At 44.5% G+C, this 19,144-nt stretch overlaps 1 protein-coding gene and 1 long non-coding RNA gene across 4 annotated transcripts in view; both read right to left on the bottom strand.

The window, feature by feature from the left end:
• Nmdar2 (NMDA receptor 2) overlaps positions 1-19,144 on the bottom strand; it is a 256,773-nt gene that overhangs the window by 179,466 nt on the left and 58,163 nt on the right. Inside the window, exon 1 of one of the 3 annotated variants that reach the window (XM_065427669.2) lies at positions 3,749-3,767. The exons of the other annotated variants lie outside the window; for them this stretch is intronic. The gene's annotated coding sequence lies outside the window, so the exon portion shown is untranslated. Of the gene's footprint in view, positions 1-3,748; positions 3,768-19,144 lie in introns of those variants that run through there. 3 annotated transcript variants of the gene reach the window in all.
• LOC135898592 (uncharacterized) lies at positions 6,224-12,555 on the bottom strand. Its single transcript, XR_010563372.2, has 3 exons — positions 12,054-12,555; positions 10,851-10,943; positions 6,224-6,401 (listed from the first exon to the last, which is right to left on the bottom strand). It is a non-coding gene; the product is annotated as an uncharacterized lncRNA (long non-coding RNA).

Raw genomic sequence — 19,144 nt, 5'->3', positions numbered from 1 at the left:
TCTACGTCTACGTTGGCCGTCAATAGGATGTTTCACATGGCGCGATTTTCGCTCAGCGACACAGCGAATTCCGTGGCTCGGCGACCGTCGCGACGTCGTGGGCTCTCCGCGACCGGATTCCAACAAGTTGGTCGCGCCGTCGCTCAGTCGCAGCGATCGGCGCGATGTGAGTGGGGCAATGTCTGACTAAACAAAGCGCCGTCAAAATAGGCGCTTTCCTGTTTTACCGCGCATTGGTAGCTCTGTGGAGTAACGTCGCGCGCCAGTTTTAGTCATGCTTTAATAGGGCGTGTCCACCAGCGCCTGCGGCTTGGAAGCTTCATAAACATTTTGTTTTCTTCCGCTTACACAATTCCTTTAAAAGGAGAAGCTGCACGCTATCCAGGTCGGGAGCAGACGCCGCCTCATCATAAGGCACGTACCCACATGATCGTCACCGTCGTCAACCCCTTCATCGCTACAAATGGTGCCAGCTGCTTCTTCACGCACACTCAATAGTAGCGTGTTCTTGTGCAAAAGCAAGTACTCATCCAGGAAAAAAGTTGTGGCTTCCATGGTAACAACGAAACTAGAGTGTACTAAACGGAACCACCCCAACGACGCCGCACAAGCCGCACGCTCATACTTGCGGTTTGTGCAGCGCCTCACTCGCCGTATCTGCAAGCTGTCGTAAAGACTCAACGCTCCTAAACGTTAGAAAATGGTGTACCTATTCTATTATCGAACAATAAGAGGAAAATGCGAATATTTGACTAGTTTCCATGTGGTTTTTATTTAACGATGCAGGCATGGATACTTTGTGAGCAGGAGGCAACCTTGCGCATTGCTGCGACGGAAATCGCGCTGCCGCAAACGCATGCGATAGCTGTCAGCGGAAATCGCTCTGCGACGTGCGCGGCAGAACGATTTTTTTCGCCCTAATCGTGTTATGTGAAACATCCTTATGTCCGTCCGTCTACGCGTCGCGTCGACACGAAAAAAATGTTTGTCTCCAGTTTCTCGTGAATGCTCTATAGCTTTCAATCTAATGTAGGTATCTTGAGAAAAAAGAAATCATACTGAAATCAGCCGATAAGACGACTCTATCATTACGCTCAGTTTCATTTACTTGTCGTGATTATTTAGTTCTCAGTGAAGTTGTAAGCGTTACAGAATTACCATCTGCTCTCAATGGAGGGCCGTCTATGGAAGGAGTATGGTTACAGAAAACGGCTGTGACTGTTGTTTTATTGAAACAATCACGAAACAAACTACAAATAGCCGCTCAGAGGAATCTAACACTACGCCGAGTTCTAGCCGCTGTTCGCAATCACGTAGCTCACAGTGAAGCTGTAAATATTGTGCAATTCCCGTCTGCCATGCGGCAGCGTTTGCACGCATCAATACTTGATAAAAATGAGAATCAATCACTCCACAGTCAAAATATGTATTCGTGTTCCACGTCTTTCCATAATAGTAATAATAAGAATAACAATAATTCTCACCCTCCGCTCTCTCTCACTTTCTCTCTCTCTCTCTCTCTCTCTCTCTCTATATATATATATATATATATATATATATATATATATATATATATATATATATATATATAGAGAGAGAGAGAGAGAGCGGGGGGATGCGGAGGGATATATATATATATATATATATATATATATATATATATATATATATATATATATATATATATATATATATATATATATATATATATATATATCTGCATCCACTGAGGCAAAACACACCACAGCGTCGCTGTTCGTCCTTCTTCACAGAGTGGAAGGGCTGACAAATCATTTTTTATTTTTGCTTCTCCCAAGTGTCGTCACATGACCTTCAGCCGAACATCACGTCCTTGCGCGACCTCTTACGCGCTTAAAGTGCTGAAGTCACCGTGCCAGTAACGAACGTGACAAAGCCGCGCGAGAGCTTCGTCAGCCCGCTCCCACGCAGGCTGCATTAAGACATCCCAAAGACGACGCCTGCAAGAAAAGTCTGTCTACAGGATATATACATTTCCGTCTCACACTCCATGCGTGGCAACGGTGACAACGCGGCGGCTGTTGCTTGAGGCACTAGTTGGAAGAAAAACCCTCTCTCTCTTCCCGCACCCGTGTCTCAAGAAACTAGATAAGTACAGCCATCTAAACCATAAAGAAGATGAGAAAAAAAGAACTATCCGGTTACGTAACACGTGCACAGCGCTACACGACATTGCTTCGACCAGCACCCCTTCTAACTCAGCTTTTCCTTTTCCACATTGACCTGGTTTCTTTAAAAAAAAAACCAAAGAAACTGGTAAAACTACAGAGAAATGCTGTCCAAAAGTGCACGAATACCTCGACAACATTCTTTCTGCTCGGCTGAGCTAAACTCCGCTGTTTTCGACGTTGTCTTCTCGCGAGAACCGAATCACCCAAGTAGAGGAAACAAAAAACAAAAATCCAGGATGGAAAAGGTGGGGGGGGGGGGTCTGTCTACGAGTACCCGACCCACCTCCCCTTGCCCCCCTCGCCCCCTTAACCGGTGCACTCTCCGGACAAAATGGCTTCTCCCTCCGAGACCCTAATGAGCAGGTTAAGCGGTGTGGACAAAGAACGTGAGCTTGATGCCTGGAAGCAAGCCTCTCGGTGGATACGCACCAAGCACCGCGCAGAACAGGGACAGCCGAGGGGGACGGGAAGAAAAACATAAGCAAGAGGAGCAAAGGCATCGAGAAAAGAATATGGGGTAATGTAGAAGGCGGAACGAAAAGGAGGGGCCTGTTTGCACTGTTCTCCCCTATATACGGAAAAATGTGCAGTGGCAGTAGTAGACTCGGATAAAAAGAAGGGGGGGGGGAAGGGGGGAAGGGGGGAGAGAGATGGTTGCGAGAGAAAGCTTTGAACCGCGTTACTGGATATGTGTTTGCCCGGAACAGGCGAAGCGAGTGACGGCTGGCGCCGCACGTCAAAAAGTCAATGAGAAAAACAAAGTACATCGGAAAGCTAAGAAAAAAAAAATGAAGACGCAATATGCACGTAAAAAATAAAGAAGGTTCAGGACCCTAAAATAAAAAGAATGACAAATAATAAACAGCAGGAGGTTTGAGAATGAAGAAAGAAGTTCGTGATTCAAAAGAAGGGATAAAAAGAAGGAATGCCTTGAGAAGTAAATGGCGCGGGAAGTATCAGTTACAAGAGAGGCAACTAGCCCGAGAGAATGTCACACCATGCAGATAAGAAAACGTCAGCTAAAAGCAAGCAGGCTGCCGAAGGAGTAGATGAAAGGGCAAGCCGAGGCCCAATGCTATCTTCACACCACTTCCCTCATCCTTCTCAGTCATTGTGGCAGCTTTCTTTTTTTTATGCTCGCTGTTGGCCTGTGTGAACCCAGTGCGGGACGCCACGACAGGGACCGGTAATCGTGTCAATATAGCGGAGGCTTGTACCCCCGCGGTGTTGTTGACGCAAACGTCCATGGACCTGTCCTTCTATGTATATATCATGATGTGGGACCAGCGAGCAGAAGTAACACAAACGCGAGCAGAAGTAACACAAGCTCGAGCAGAAGTGACACAAGCGTGAGCGGAAGTAATGCAAACGCGAGCAGAACTAACACAAGCTCGAGCAGAAGTAACACAAGCGCGAGCAGAAGTAACACAACCGCGAGCAGAAGTAACACAAGCGCGAGCAGAAGTAACACAAACGCGAGCAGAAGTAACACAAGCGCACGCACACCCAAACAAACAAACAAACAAAGGGAGCGTCACCCCTGTCCGGATAGCAGCCATTGGGCCCTTGGTATACTCCGGCGGGCACATCGACAATCTCCCCAAAAGCTCCTGCGCAACACATTTTCACTGTCAACGTAGCACAACTCTTTTCTTCGTTTTTTTTTTTGTCCCAGCACGCGCGCACACACGTAAGCAGTTGGTTTAAAATTTTCAACGCTGCGCTACCTGCGTGAGCGCGGTAGCCGACACGAGAGAGCGTGTTTTAAAATTTTATACCTGGAGGCTATAGATGTACTCGTGGAAATTGCTTTTCCTATGATTGAAGAATGTCGGAGCAAAATATGTCGACTGTCACGTACACTGAACTCAAACTTTATTTTTTTTTAAGATGTGAAGGATCTCGTTTTCTTTTCGTTTTTTCGGATTTGTATAGCTCAGCCGCCTGAGATTTGATGCTTGTATCCAGAAGGGCTCTTGTTTTTTTTTTTTCGAGTGTGTCGTAGCCGTGGCTATACTCCACAGATCGCGCTTCAAGGGATCTATCGTTTGGCAGGCCGTCTTCCTTTATTCGCAAACATGTCTCGCGTATGCTTATGGAAAAAATAAAGAAAGATGTGCTCATGTCGTTCTTGTACCACGAATGCATTCTCAAAAGCAAATGAACGTAGACATCCAAAGGATTTTGACCAAAGCGCTAACCTTCCTGGAGTATACAGCTGTTTCTCTGCAAGCAATGTAGTAAGCATATACTGAGTGCTTCCTAAAACATGTGCCGGGCACTCCTGCTTACCCTTCCCTTCCCCCCACCCACCCGAGAGAGCTGGGAGGCTACCCTGCTCGGCTACTCTACCTTAGAGAACCAAACAGCTCTCGTGGCTAGGGCCAGAGCCGCCGCGGAGGCCAGAGGAGTCCCGGACTAGGGATCCCTCCTGGATTTTGTAAGGGGCCGGCCCTTAAGGTCGTCCTCAGCTCTCTCCCTGTAAATAATTGAAATAAATGTTTACCATCGTTACCTCCATAGCTATTATTTTCCTTTTTTACTGACTCACTGTGAAAAAGAAATCGCAGTTGCCAACTCGCTTGGTGGCTGCAACTTTTTGTGATATGGAACGTCGCACTGGCCTGGGGGTTCTGCGAGTGATTTTTTGTTTGTTGTTGTTTTCTAAAAATCACTGTTAAAGGGAAGCTCTAGCTCGAGGCCAATTTCGAATGCACTAATAAATGCATGCGAAATATAACAATACTTTACTTACAACACCGCCAAACCAATTTGGAGGGGTGGGCGTATTTGTACCGCTTGCATGCTGCACAACTCCCACTCCTGCAATATCCCTAGTCATAAACAGCTTCGTGGTAATATATATATATATATATATATATATATATATATATATATATATATATATATATGCTGCATTTAAGAAGGAATAATAATAATAATATTTGGGATTTTACGTGCCAAAACCACTTTCTGATTATGAGGCACGCCGTAGTGGAGGACTCCGGAAATTTTGACCACCTGGGGTTCTTTAACGTGCACCTAAATCTAAGCACGCGGGTGTTTTCGCATTTCGCCGCCAGCGAAATGCGGCCGCCGTGGCCGGGATTCGATCCCGCGACCTCGTGCTCAGCAGCCCAACACCATTAAGAAGGAAAGCTGAATTCTACAAACACTCACAAGTAATCTTTTTTAGAAAGAGCCTAAAATTGGTAAGCTTTAAAACATGCCTCAGCAGGTGCTGTTTGTAGGATCGTTGCTTCATAGCTTATTCTCCAGTCAAAGAGCTGTAAACCTGACACTCGAGCATTTTGTAATTTTGCTACTTTCAAAAATCTTTCAAAACAAGGCTGAGGCTATATGTTAAAACGTCTACTTGATGCAGTCTATAGACTGCAACATTTTTCTTTTAACAGCAACAATTTTCATCAAGATCGGTGAAGAGGTCGCCGAGCAGGTAATGTTTCTTTGTTCCTGCGTCTTTACAGGTACACTGTAAAATAATTTACACCCCTAAGGGTTTTTTTCGGTGTCTATAACTAACCCCCTAGCACCCTTGAAAAAGCTGGGTTTTATAGGGAATTACACCCTTATGATGGTTATTCTATATTCCAATAACACCCTATCCCTTGAGGGTGTTTTGAACAACATATTACCCTTCGACCCATGGGGTGTAAGGGTGTGATCAGGAATATATTACCCCTTCACCTATCGGGTGTTATGAGCAATATAATAGCCCTTGAAGTACGGCATGTGGAATCGGGTACATATGCGCTTCATTGTTTGTTTCTAAGTCTACAGTTAGGCTAGCACACAGAAATGCTATGCATGGTGTGCATACAATAGGTAATGTGTTTACAAACGCACTGCATAGCAACTTTGAGAGAAAACACATTATCACTTGGGAGTGTTCTGCGTGAAATGGTCTCATTTATCACAGATACAGAGTGACTGCATGGAGGGTCATTTATTCTAGCCTCGTGTACAATATTTTGAGCTTGCACTATGCCTTGTGGTGACAAGTCTTGCGGCCATTCTACATTGAAGAACAGTCTCATTCAAACCAAAGTTCCAGGGCACAGGCGAGGATGATGATGCCTTTTTGTAGCTCCATTCCAATGTCCTAAGGCGAGCCATCATAGATGAAGCCATTTCTTCATTGATCACTGTAGCCATCTGCTTCTTTTCTACCTGCAAAATGATTTGTTGCAATTTAATGTCAGGAAAAGTACACGAAACATGACTAGCAGCGCTTCCCTGCATCATTCACTTTAATATTTCAAGATCACATGAAGAGCAGGTTAAAGAAAACAAGCACAGATAGTGCTTACTTCCAGGAAATCGTTATTTCGAAAGAATAAGGCATTTAATCTGCCACATCATGAATGTAGGAGAGACAGGCTACACAACTATATGAGGGCAATTCAGAAATTATTACCTCCAAGCCCACTACTTTGCCAATATTACAGCAAACATTTTGAACTTTTTATCATTGATGCACTTATGCTTAAGCTATCGAATGTCACTTGCCTCGCCTTCCTATCTCTTCTCGTTCCAGAGTAATCGAGCAATTCATGGCATCCAGTGGTGACGTCCAGTTGAAACAACAGGCTGTAATTGAATTTCTGACTGTGGAAGGTTGTGCGCATATCAACATTCATGGCCATTTGACTGCAGTTTACAGGAATGCCTGTGTTGACGTCAGCACTGTGCAGAGGTGGGCAAGGACTGTGAAAGACCAAAATCCTACCACATCAAATCTCCCGGATCAGCACCGAAATGGATGGCCCACAATGGCTTCTGATGAGGGTCATGAATATCAGCAGATGAGTTGACTCGGTGCAATCGCAGGATCAAGCAACACCAGATTGCAACACTCGCCATTTCCATTGCCTCAGTGAACCACATCATTAAAGACCTGCGTTACAAGAAGAGTTGCGCTTGTTGGGTGTCACGGCAACTGACGACTGACATGAAAAAGTCGAAGCATAGCCAACAAGTTCAATTCTTGTAACCCAGGAGGTTTTTAATTATGTGGTTCACTGAACCAATGGAAATAGCGAGTGTTGCTGCAATCTGGTGTTGCTTGATCCTACGATTGACCCGATTCAACTCGTCTGCCTGATGTTGATGATCCTCATAAGAAGCCATTGTGGGCCGTCCAGTTCGGTGCTGATCCTGGACATTTGACGCGGCTGGATTTTGATGTTTCTCAGTACTTGCCCACCTACGCACAGTGCTGATTTCAACACAGGCATCCCCGTAAACTGCTTTCAGATGGCAATGAATGTTGAATGGCGCAGAACCATCCGCAGTGAGAAATTCAATTACAGCCCACTGTTTCAACCGGACATCACCACTGGATGCCATGCATTGCTCGATTACTTTGGAACGTGAAGAGATAGGAAGATGGGGCAAGTGACATTCTATAGCTTAAACATCAGTGCATTAATGATAAAGAGCCAAAATGTTTTCAGTACTACTGGTAAAGTAGTGGGTTGTGCATCAGTGCACAACCCACTTTTGTGCCTCAGTGCATAAAAGTACATTTTGTTAAAAAAGTAAGTGGAACAACAGTGCATTTTTCCGGCAAGTTTGATGGTGCATATCTCCAAACTGACGCCATTCTGGAAATCAATTCCAAGTAGATACACCTTGTAATCTCACTGGCTATGATTCGTAAATTACAATATGTGCCCCAGATATGTGGTGGCGCTGGCAAACACTCCCAGCGTTCTACAAGGAAGCATAAATACCCAAGAAAGTGATGGGGAAACGGCGCCCGCAGTAGCTCAATTGGTAAAGCATCTAACGCGTAATACAAAGACGTGGGTTCGTTCCCCACCTGCAGCAAGCTGTTTTTTCATCCACTTTCATTTCCATTAATTTATCATTTCTTTATTTCATTTGTTAATCACAAGTAATTTACCCTAACTTGTCCTTGGTGTCAGTGTTTGCTGGCTTCTTAGGATATGATTAATAAACATCGGGTTTCTTGGTTAAGCCCCTTTCTTTTCGGTTATATTAGCTATAATGTAATTCATTCGAAAGATAATAAATTTTTTTAATTAGTTTAATATGTTTCAATTTCTTGTGCTAGATATATCTGCGTGTTTGAATATTCCTGCTCAAGGACTAGAATTATGCTATATGCAACAGGACTAATTTAAAAATTCCACAAGACTGAAAATCATCACCCTGCATAAAAACAGTGTTAATTTAAAAACAAGCTTCAGTGAACCTTATGGATTCAGCAAATGGCCAGTGTAACTAGTCTGATCATCCTGGAAATCTTTTGTAGCTTATAAGCATAGTGAATTTCAATTCCACATTTAGGAGTGCAAATTTTTCTAGAAGTCAGCTTTTTCTTTTTAACAGCTAGCATCCCTGCCAGTTTGCTTAAACATAATGTTGCATGACTTCAACAGTACTGCACAATCACTTTTTTCTGCTCACAGTGTCTAGTGATGTGTCTTTAGCAGCTGAGATAATGTTCATGCAGATAAACATCAGAAAACATTGCAATAACTGCCAAGAAAATGCAATCATGCGTTTTGTTTACAAAAGAGCATGTGCTCTACCTTCTGCCAGGTTTGTTTTCCGTGTCAGGCTAGAACGGAACTTGCACAAGAGGCACCTTTTGCATCCATGAAGATATTTTATGAGGTTATGGTGGTGTCAAAACATGACATCAACCATAACACTTTAAACTATTTTATGAAACGTGTATTTGTACAAAGATAGAAAAGGCACCAATTTTGAATTTATCACATTTGGTTTAGAGTACCATAGTATAAATGGCTCAACTAGTACAGGTACGCAAACGGGCTAGTTGGTATTGGTCGATGACGTTAGACAATGTGAACTCGACAAAGGATGGAGAAAGAGGCGATAGCATTTGTTCCATTTCTCGCCACTTTTGACGTCCCTTGTACAAGTCTGCGCTGTCTGTCGAACATCATGGATCAACTAGTACATCCTGAAAAAAATATGTCATGAAAGAAAACTTGACTTTCAACCTCGACAATTCTGCCTGTTAGGTATTATGGTTTCTTTAGAACTTATTTCTTTATACAAAGTCAGACCCATCAAGTAAAGCTTACTGAGAAAGAAATGAAGAACAACGTCAACACCTCTCAAGGCACATGCATCAAAGGAGTCAGAGCATCATACACATTACCTTTAGGTGCAAGAGTATTCTCTTTCTTAGGCAAACTGCATTTCTAGTTTCTTAGAGCCTATATATTTATTTGCCACAGCTATGGGAAAATCACAAGGTGGAAAAGATGTGTTGGTGCAATTTCAACTATTATGTACAACAGCAAAAGGTAAAGCACAGGAAGCCTCACTGCTCCTCTGTCTAAATGACATTCAGTTTCATTTGTCATGTCCACTCCTATCCTGATGGCAGCAGAAACAGGAAGACAGCAGCGTGGTTCAGAAAGTAGATGAAGGAGCTGATATCCTAGCTGACATAAAGAGTAAAAAAAGGGAGCTGGTCAGGCCATGTAGTGCAGACGTGAGACATCATTAACTAGCGCGAAAAAGACAACGGACGACAGCTAGAAGCACACAGGACAGAACTCTAGGCTTCAACTGAAATTTTGGCTACACAGAAACATAGGATTCAGGGGATGCGACCTCAACGCATGGAAGCAACATTTATCTTTCCTTTTCCCTGCCTGACACAGGAGGTATTGGAGCCAATCGATGGGAAGGTTCATTTCGAGATACGAACACTCTTTTTTGGCGAGAGCAAGGGAAGGGGTGCTTACACACTTATCACCCGCTTTTCGATGCAAAGTGCTTCGAATATTTTCATGTCGACCTGCCTCTAGAGCCGCGTGGGCAGATGAGTGCTTTGAAACTGCTCAGTGCATGAGCACTTACAGCAATGATTGGCCAGATGGCCACCAGCCATGACAGCTGCCCTATCTTTGTTCCCCCAAGCGGTCGTTTAAACACCGACCTGTTTGGCTTGAGGACACATAGGGGAGCTTTGAGTGCCTTGGTGGTTGGTGGCCACATGGCCAATCATCGCCATACGTGCTCATGCACCGAGCAGTTTCAAAGCAATCGTGTGCTCAGGCAGCTCCAGAAGCAGGTACATAGGGAAATATACGAACCACTTTGCATCAAAAAAGTGGGGAATAGGTGTGTAAGCACCCGTCTCTGGCTCTTACCAAGAATGTTCGTAAGTGAAATTAACCTGTTCATAAATTTGTTCCGATAGCTCCTGTGTTGTGTCTGTCCGTCGACATTCTGTGCATTCCATGTTTCTGTGTAGCGAAAATTTCAGTTGAAGTCTAGACTTCTTTCTTATGTGCTTCTTGATGTTGTCTTTTTCACGCTAGTTATTGGTGTCTCAAGTCTGCAATGAGCACCAATTAGCCCAAGTGCCTTCTTCAACCATGTAATGCATAGGGCAGATAACCGGTGGCACATTCGAGTTACAGAATGGATGCCAAGAGAAGGGTAGTCAAGGATGGTAGAGAAGTAGACTACGATGAAGTCAAAAAATTTTGCAGGCTTCACTTCGAATCAGCTAGCGCAAGACAGGGGTAATTGGAGCTCACTGGGGGAGGTCTTCATCCTCCGGTGAAAAAAATATGTAGGCCAATTGTGATGAAAAAAGTATACCTGTCGGGTCAGACGTCTTCACTGTCTTTTCAGCAACGTGTAGGCCGAAGACGGCCAGTCGGTTCCCATGCAATTGCTTCATGCTAACTGCAACTGCATGGGCACAAGAAAACAACCCACCATTAATACCATTCGAGATTGACGACTCGATAAAAGAGCCTCTCAAAACTGCAAATACAATTAAGCATTTACCAGCTTAATAAATACATATATAAAGGCCAAGAATAGTTACAATAACCATACACTTTATAACTAGACATTAAAATAAGGTAGTGAAGCGTACAATAACCGTAGGACGCTAAGTGCAATTCATTTCAGAAATACTGTTGACAACCGACAGGACGCCTTAGGCAGGGTTCAGTCACACAACAAGAAAACAAATAGTAATAATAAGCACGCCTGCGTGAAACCAAGAAACGAGTACAAGGACGAGAAAAAAATTGATTAGGCTCGGTGTGCTTATTTATACAAAAAGATAAATTTATAAACAAATAGCGCAACCACGCATTCATCCGCAACAGCACGACAGCTTCCATAACAAACGAGCACAACTTAAAGCGATTGATAAGTACATAGCCGGGACGGTCGTGGTTCTTTTGTTTTGCCTTAGTTCTAGTCATGAAACCACAAGCATTGCAAGCTGCCTGCGCCATTACCTACCACGGGACCTCCGACAAAAAAAAAAATAATAACAATTGAGTGAAAGTACACTAGCGACATTTATTACGGTTGTCACACTGCACACTTTTGGCCGCGATCGATCCTGACTAGAATCGAATTTCTGGACGCGTTTGGCCTCGTTGCACAATCGGTGGACGGGAGCCAATCGCGGTCAAAAATTTCGATCCAGAACGCGCTCAATCGTGCTCGAAAGTGGCCGTGTGACACCGGTATAAGTCTGCGCCCATCTTTGGTAACAGAAAGAACCAATTAGTCAAACCAAAGTATTATTTCCCTGCCTGCGCCGAATACTGACGCGTAGCAGTACTTAATTCTCTACAACTCTAGTTGAGGACACGTGAACAATGAAACATTCATTTTTTTTTCTTTTTCACATTCGGTGCCCATAGGCTACGCATGGAGTACATATACTACACTCGCATCCAACACACCTTGCGCTGTCCTTTAAATAAATTACGCGAAAATTACTACCACAATGACGCACCATTAAAAACGCGACGCTGAACGTGGCTACGTACGTACCTTTTATATGAGCAGTTCATGCGCCTTGCAAAAGGCCCTCGGTTTGAAGGCGGAGCGCTGTCACGATCTGTACTCTGGGCACGCCGTTTCGTTTACGTAGTGGATGGACCATGTTGACGATGCATTCCACCGAAAAACAAAACGTCCACTTCATCACTGTTCAGGCCGAATGGAAGATGTTTTCTCCTTCGCCACGAATGACGGCCGTCGTAGGCGTAGTAAACACACTGTCACAAAGAAACACCGATGTCGTAGGCCGCTGGTGCCCTTCTTTCTCACGCATAATCGCGTCGCCTTCACTCCGGACGCTCACTTCGCGTCGATGAGCACAAAAGTACACGAAAACAACGAGGTGGTACAACCTAAACGCAGCAAAAAACAATCTAATTACTCACAACTTCAAGAATGTCACGGAGAACACACACATGTGCTCCCGGCGGCCCGCCGCGAGACGCAGGAAATGACGTAGCGGCGATAGCGGCGACACCCGTCGGGGGAAGTTATTTCAATTTCGGTTTCGTTTTCAAGGCATAAAAACAAATTTTCTTTTACACTATGTGTGTGTATTACTTTCCAAGCTATTTATTTTACGCTACCTCTAAGCAATTTTCTGTGTTTAGGGGTAGTTTCACTGGAAATTTATTTCAAGAAACATGGGCTGGTATCAAATCAAATGGGGCAAAGGTGGGCTGGTAACTGCGTGTAAGTGAATTTATTTGTCGATGCTTTCTTTTTTGTTTGTTTGCTTGGACGTTCATTTGTAAAGAGACGTGGCCCTTCCTGATTGTATAAGATACAGAGGTACTTGCGAGTCTGTCTTTTCTTTTACGCACAGAGAAACAGAGAGAGAAAAAAAGCTTTAATTGGCATTTCCAAGAAGTTCACAATGCTCATATTTCTGAACTGGAGTGCTCACTCAAATTTTAAATAGCTTGGATTAACGGCAGATATAAAAGTACTTGCATAATAGCTTTCTAAACGTATAGGCGACACCACGAAATTTCACATGTGCAGAATTACACGAAAACCTTAAGTTTCCAAGTACGAAAAGTCTTTCTTTGCCTGCTGTCGTGAAAGTGCAACCGAAGCGAATCCAGATCTCGGGGGTTTTTTTTTTCTTTGTTTTTATGAGCGGGTGAGCGAGTGGGGCCTATGACCGCTCAAAAGAAAGAACAAATATAACAACGATTCCCCTCTGGTGGACAGCACCGTGAGTTGTCGTTGTCATAATCTGATGTCGGTCTTTGTCTTACTGTAGTTGCTTATAATAGCAATTTGAACGGGTAATGAGGAAGATATATTCAAAATCAAGGTATTTTGTGCATGCGGTAGACAAGTCATTTTCGACTCAACTACGCTCGCCCTCAAACTACCACGAGCAGAGAAATTTAGTATTGTTCCCATTCAATAGCTGTGCCTATACCATCGCCGAACCCCTTTGCTCGGCGAGGGTGCAGCTGTGGTAAAGGCTATTGAATGACAACAACTATTTCCTGGCAAAGTGTGGGAACTGTGATGACATTTCGTCTGGGTGTTGGCTTTAAGTATTCTCTTGTCTCCCCTTAGTACCATACTGTCTCTCCTCTGCGCTGTTGCATGTGAGTACAAAAAAATAAGTGCTGCACCTTCTGCACTACTTTCGCGGTGGGTGGGGGTGGGCAGAAGGGGGCTAACGCGTAATTAGTCTTCCAGAGAGCATTGTGTCGATGGCCAGGGTGTTTCAGTGGGCATTGTGACGGCCAAAGAGGTCCAAAGAGTATTGTAGCGATGCCCACGAAGTTCTCGCTAAAAGGACTCGCACACGCCTTCCCCGCGTCCCTCTCATGTTCATTATGCACGCTCTCAAACCACCCACCGACGCGGCTGGCAAGCCAGTGACAGCAGCAGCAGCAGAATTGGAAAAAGTGAGGGAGGAGGCATAGAAAGCTTCGCTTTAAAATCTGACAGAGCGCCCCTGTGCACGCTGTAACCTGCAATCCAGAGCTCTGGTGTTTTGACAAAATTCAATTTCATTCTGCAAAGTATTTCTTTCCCGTATTCAGCATGTGCACCTGTCCTACCCGTCTCGCGAGGGGAGACGGGCGAGTCTCGCGCAGGTCTACATATGCCAAGACATCGCGAACGTACTTGGCAGGTGGGCAGTAGCGCGCACACTTGAAAAATGCCTCACCACTCTTCCGTTAACAAAGATGGGTCTGCAAATGTCCCGCCAATTTCTGGAATCTCGTTATATCTACAATGATTGGCTTGTTATCCTATTCATGCATGCAATAATACTGCCTCCAACTTGGGAGGGGAAATATTTCAGTAAATACCGTTGTTAGTCGGTGTTGTAAATACTTTATGCATCGCAAGTTGTACGTTGGTTCTCTATACTTTCTTAGATTATTCTCCCTTTCTTTTTGAGCACTCCGTTCAGGCAGCTGTTTGTAAGCCAGTAGAACGTTCCTTTACTATACAACTACAAACTTAATAGTTTCTTTTTGTACAGCCAGCTTCGTAAATTAACGCAGACGCGAAGCCATGAGCGTTTTGCACGGCTCTTTCTGCAGATGCTGCTTGAGCAAAGCATTGTGGTGGGTGAGAAGGCTCAAGTTTGCCAACGAACCTACCTTGTTTATAAACTTGAGAGAAGCAGAATGAATTGGGGTTATTGATTCGGCGAAAGAAGGTCAGGTGGGGTCAAAGCTTCTCTAATCGGCGTATCTTTTGTCCGGGTATGGTTCGTCGCACCCTTTTCTGCCTGTTTTGTCATGCTTGAAAGAAACCTAGACGACCGCACTGCTTTAGAGCAATTGTGGCGCGTCCAGCTGCATGCTGTCACGTGGCCTATTCATTTTGCTAGATTCCTGGCGTCCCAAAAGCAAGAGCTGCACTAGTTCTGCCTTGCTGAAAACATTTTGAACATTTTTCTTTTGGTTAAGTATTTAATACTAGAAAAAGTAGGTGCGCGCTTTTGGATTCCGCGGAATTTGTGCGTGACGACATTTAGGAACTGTGTGCCACCTAGAACACTGTGACATAATAGATAGTAGTTCTTCAGCAACAGGTTTTTCCCAGGACATATTTAAAATGGCTTATCAAAACAGACAGTGAAACGGAGGGGGACTCTCTTCAGGAGTTTTGTCGGCTTCGGAAGCCCGACATGTCTCGGGGGGGAAGGGCTTCGGGTAAGGCAGGGCCCATTTCTGGATCCGCCACTGGTTTTTAGTGCCGTGGGACACGCCGTCTCTTCGTGCAATTGTATGTTTGTGAATGTGATAAAAACAAACAAAAACACCCTTGCACCCACCCCCAATATTCCTAGTCAGTGCACCCTTTCGGTGGGTAAAAGGGTGTTATGGCATCTAGAACTGCCCTATGCTTCGCAAAAAGTCATGATGATGGGATGTTTCTTGAATGAAAACACCCTTCAAGGGTGTTATGATTCGCAATTCTCACCATCAAGGGTGTAAATTATTTTACTGTGTACAAGCCCCTGAGGTAAAATTTTCTCTACAATGGTTACTCTGTGACAATGGCATAATCTTCCTGAGCAGCAGGTTTTGTTTTCCTTTACCGGCCATGAAATCCGCGTTGCGATGGGGCCGAAACGCAAAAACGCTCTTGTAACTATAGATTTATCCGCAGGCTAAGTTAATCTAAATCAATCCTATATTATGAGTTATATATTCTATATTCCGTAGCGTAGCCTTCACGTGACGGCGTCTCCGATAACTTGGGAGTTCCTTTACATTTCCTTACAAAATCCGTGAACTACATTCAATTACACTTCAATATAAAGTCTATTGAATGCAAGGAAAACTCTGCAGGAACGCTATGGGGCTTCGGTAACGACATCTGCAGGAGTTAAAGTGGATTGTTTCGTGTTTAGCTTTCATAATGGCGTCCGCAGCATATTGTCCCTATTGGCCTTCTCTGACTGGAAGACGATGTCGCCTGACATTTAAAAAGGACACCTTGTCCCCATAGCATTTGATCCCGTGTCCAAATTGTCCGACCCGCGACGATGTAGTCGTTGTTTAGCAAAACTGACAGCACCTTTAGATCGAAGCTTTCAAAGCGAAGCCTTACCTACTGTAGCAAATGTGAGCGACGTACGCAAAGAATTCACTCAGGTAAAGTACATGACTCTTTTCCCTACTCAGATGTTCGCTTCGGCCACACAAGCATCGTTGATTGGGCATTATTGTGCTGCGTACGAACTGTCTGCGCGACTGGACCTCTGCTATCGTATCAAATAGTAGTCGAAACAAACGTTTATTTGCTTGCTGAGGCCCAAGCAAGTGTTTTTACATGACAACAAAACTTGGAACACCATTATTTGTGAACGTAAGTGGAGGATTACTCATTCTGAACGTCTTAGAAAAACGAAGTAATTTTTATTTGGAAATCTCTGCACGCAGTTTGGTATTCTCTGAACGGCTTTTCTTTGTATGTGCGTACGTCCCTTTGTTTAACTCAGGGCATTTTTAACGTCTTCACGCTGCAGCCGGGATAGCATTTTTTTTTTCTTCACTCGTATGTTCCTAAAAATACTGTATGCCATATGTATACGCAGGATTATTAGCGTAGACTCTCCCCCTCTCCCACCCCCTCTTGCATCGTGTGTGATGGCTAACTGTCCCAAGTGCTACACTGTGCACCCTTCAAAAAAAAAAGAAAAAACCTACATGACATTCAATTACATTTCAACAAAAACTCAATCATGTCGATTTGTTTTTGCGTGTGGCCTATTTTCCTTGTTTATCTGCTGTATCAAATGTGCTTGGGGCATGCGGTTGTCCTTCCCATATTTCCATATTAAAAATAAACAATGGCTTGCACAGATCCATGCAATAGGTTTTCCTTTTCTTTTTCTGTTCGATTATATATGAGTCCACCGCGTGAGCTTATCTCAGATACTTCTCTTCCTTGGCGGAGTGCGCTGGAGAAAAAAAAATATCAGAATAAAGAACGCCGATAGATACGCTCCTGTAAACATAGCATTTGCTTTCCCTCCGAGATATTTCGTGTCGCTAAGACGCGGAATAGCGGGACAGACGCTGCCGGAACAGTGCACTTCAACAAATTGGCATTTTGGATCCATATTTTCGTTCGCCACTTAGAGAACGCCTTCGCCTGTGTCTTCCGGTGCCATGAGTTCAGCGCATTCGTTGTTTACGATACTGCCGTAAGGATTTTGCACGAGAAGAGTATATATAAATAGGTTATATTGGAGCGCGGGAGAGGGTGAGCAGGAGCGGACGCACGAAAAGAAACGGCGGACGTGGAGAAGACCGTGTATAAACAGGAGCTTGGCCGATGTTTGGTGACCTTCTACGCTGCTTCCGTGGCTGTTCTTGTTGAGGATCACAATTTTTATTGCTGTTGATGATTGTGATGTTGCTGATGGTGTTGTAGTTCTTGTTGTAGATGACGATGATGATGATGATTTTAATCTTGTGGGTTTATGTCGCTGATGTTGATGATGTAGTTTTTGATGATGTAGTTGTTGTTGTTGATCATGATGTAGTTGTTGTTGATGATGATGATGATGTTGTTGTTGTTGATGATGATGTTGTTGTTGTTGTTGTTGTCGTCGTCGTCGTCGTTGCACGTCGTCATCGCCTAATAGAATGTACCAAACTGAAAGTTCGGCCTATTAGAAATTTCCGGATGCTCTGCTCTGAAAAAGAATAAAAAAGAGAAAGCAAGGAAGGTAGCCGAATCAAGCTGCGTCTCTAAGAAACAAGAAAGGAACGAAAGCAGAAAGCTTTGCTTCCAAAGCGCAATGTTTCTCGGCGCATATTATCCATGCGCGATGGGCAATATCACGAAACTCGCAGTGTACATTATACGTACTTGAAATCAGTGCGGACAACGGCGGTAACGCAATAAGCAGAGCGCAGGACGCAGTTTCACGCGTTGCCATCCTTTTCCGCGCCGGCTTTGACTACGACGTGCGTCCATTCTAACTTTCCCAACTTCTCATATTACAATACGCATGGGTCAACGTGCACGTCGCATAATACTGCCCGGCAAAACAGCGTGCGAAATGAGGCCCCACTATTATAGGTACTTCTGTCGCCCTATCAAAATCTATTTCGGTGGTTTTGCGTTCCATGTGATCACCACGGGGCCCTCCTGATTAATTGGGACCATCTGGTGCTCTTCAACGCGCACTTGTTTCGCGAAAAGAGTATAGCGCGGGCCTCTTCGCTTGCTTTCCGGGAATTTTGTGGTCTCCTCGACGCGGGCAGAAACCTTTGTCTAGAAGTAAGAGCAACGGCGCCTGGCCGCCGCCTCACCTGAGACGTCGTGACGCATCTTCGTCCCACGTTCGGCTGTCAAAAGCCGATTAGTTATGGTCAGAGTGCCTTTGTGTACGGAGTGTTGACGCGACCATTTCTTGACCCCTTGAACTCTGACGCCCATTGGATGATGTCGGCTTGCCTGATTGGTCGGAGTAACGAAATACCCCACTGGTGGAGAAAAGTGTCTCTCGGATGCTGTGTAAGCCTATTTAAGAGGTAGTTCGAGTAGTTTTTGAGAGTGAGCAAGTAGACAGCAGCAGACGCGGCGCAACTTCACCAGGAGAGACCAGGCCGGTCAGGCAGGCCGACGATGACGGGTATGACATGGTTCTGTTTGTAAATATTTTTATACAGTGTTAACCTAAAGTAAATCTCAAGTGAATAAACTTAGTTATTGAAATGCTACTTCTCGTCGTCGTACCTGTGGATTTGGACTTGCCCCTGCCAGAGCTCGTCCCCGTTCAACTTCGTCTCCCTGGTGAGCTGATAAGTCAGATATCTCACGGCTGCGTCACTTCGCTGCACTTGAATTTGAAAATATATAATTCGCTTTCTGCATTTCGACCCTATCGAAATACGGTTGCCGCGGCCGGAATCGAACCTACGACCTCGAGTTAAGCAGCATAACGCCACAGCCACCGGGCTACCGCGGCGGGTTATCTCACTATCACAACCCGGTCACACTAGGCTCCTCACTGCACTCCTCTCCTCTCACTTAACTGCGCTAACTCGCTATCACGCTTGTGCTCTACGGAATACATATTAGTAGGGTAGGGTCAACTATGGTGCAACCGG

The sequence above is a fragment of the Dermacentor albipictus genome, chromosome 8 (genome assembly GCF_038994185.2).
Source record: "Dermacentor albipictus isolate Rhodes 1998 colony chromosome 8, USDA_Dalb.pri_finalv2, whole genome shotgun sequence".
Lineage (NCBI taxonomy): Eukaryota > Metazoa > Arthropoda > Arachnida > Ixodida > Ixodidae > Dermacentor > Dermacentor albipictus.
This window is presented reverse-complemented; position numbering and strand designations above follow the sequence as displayed.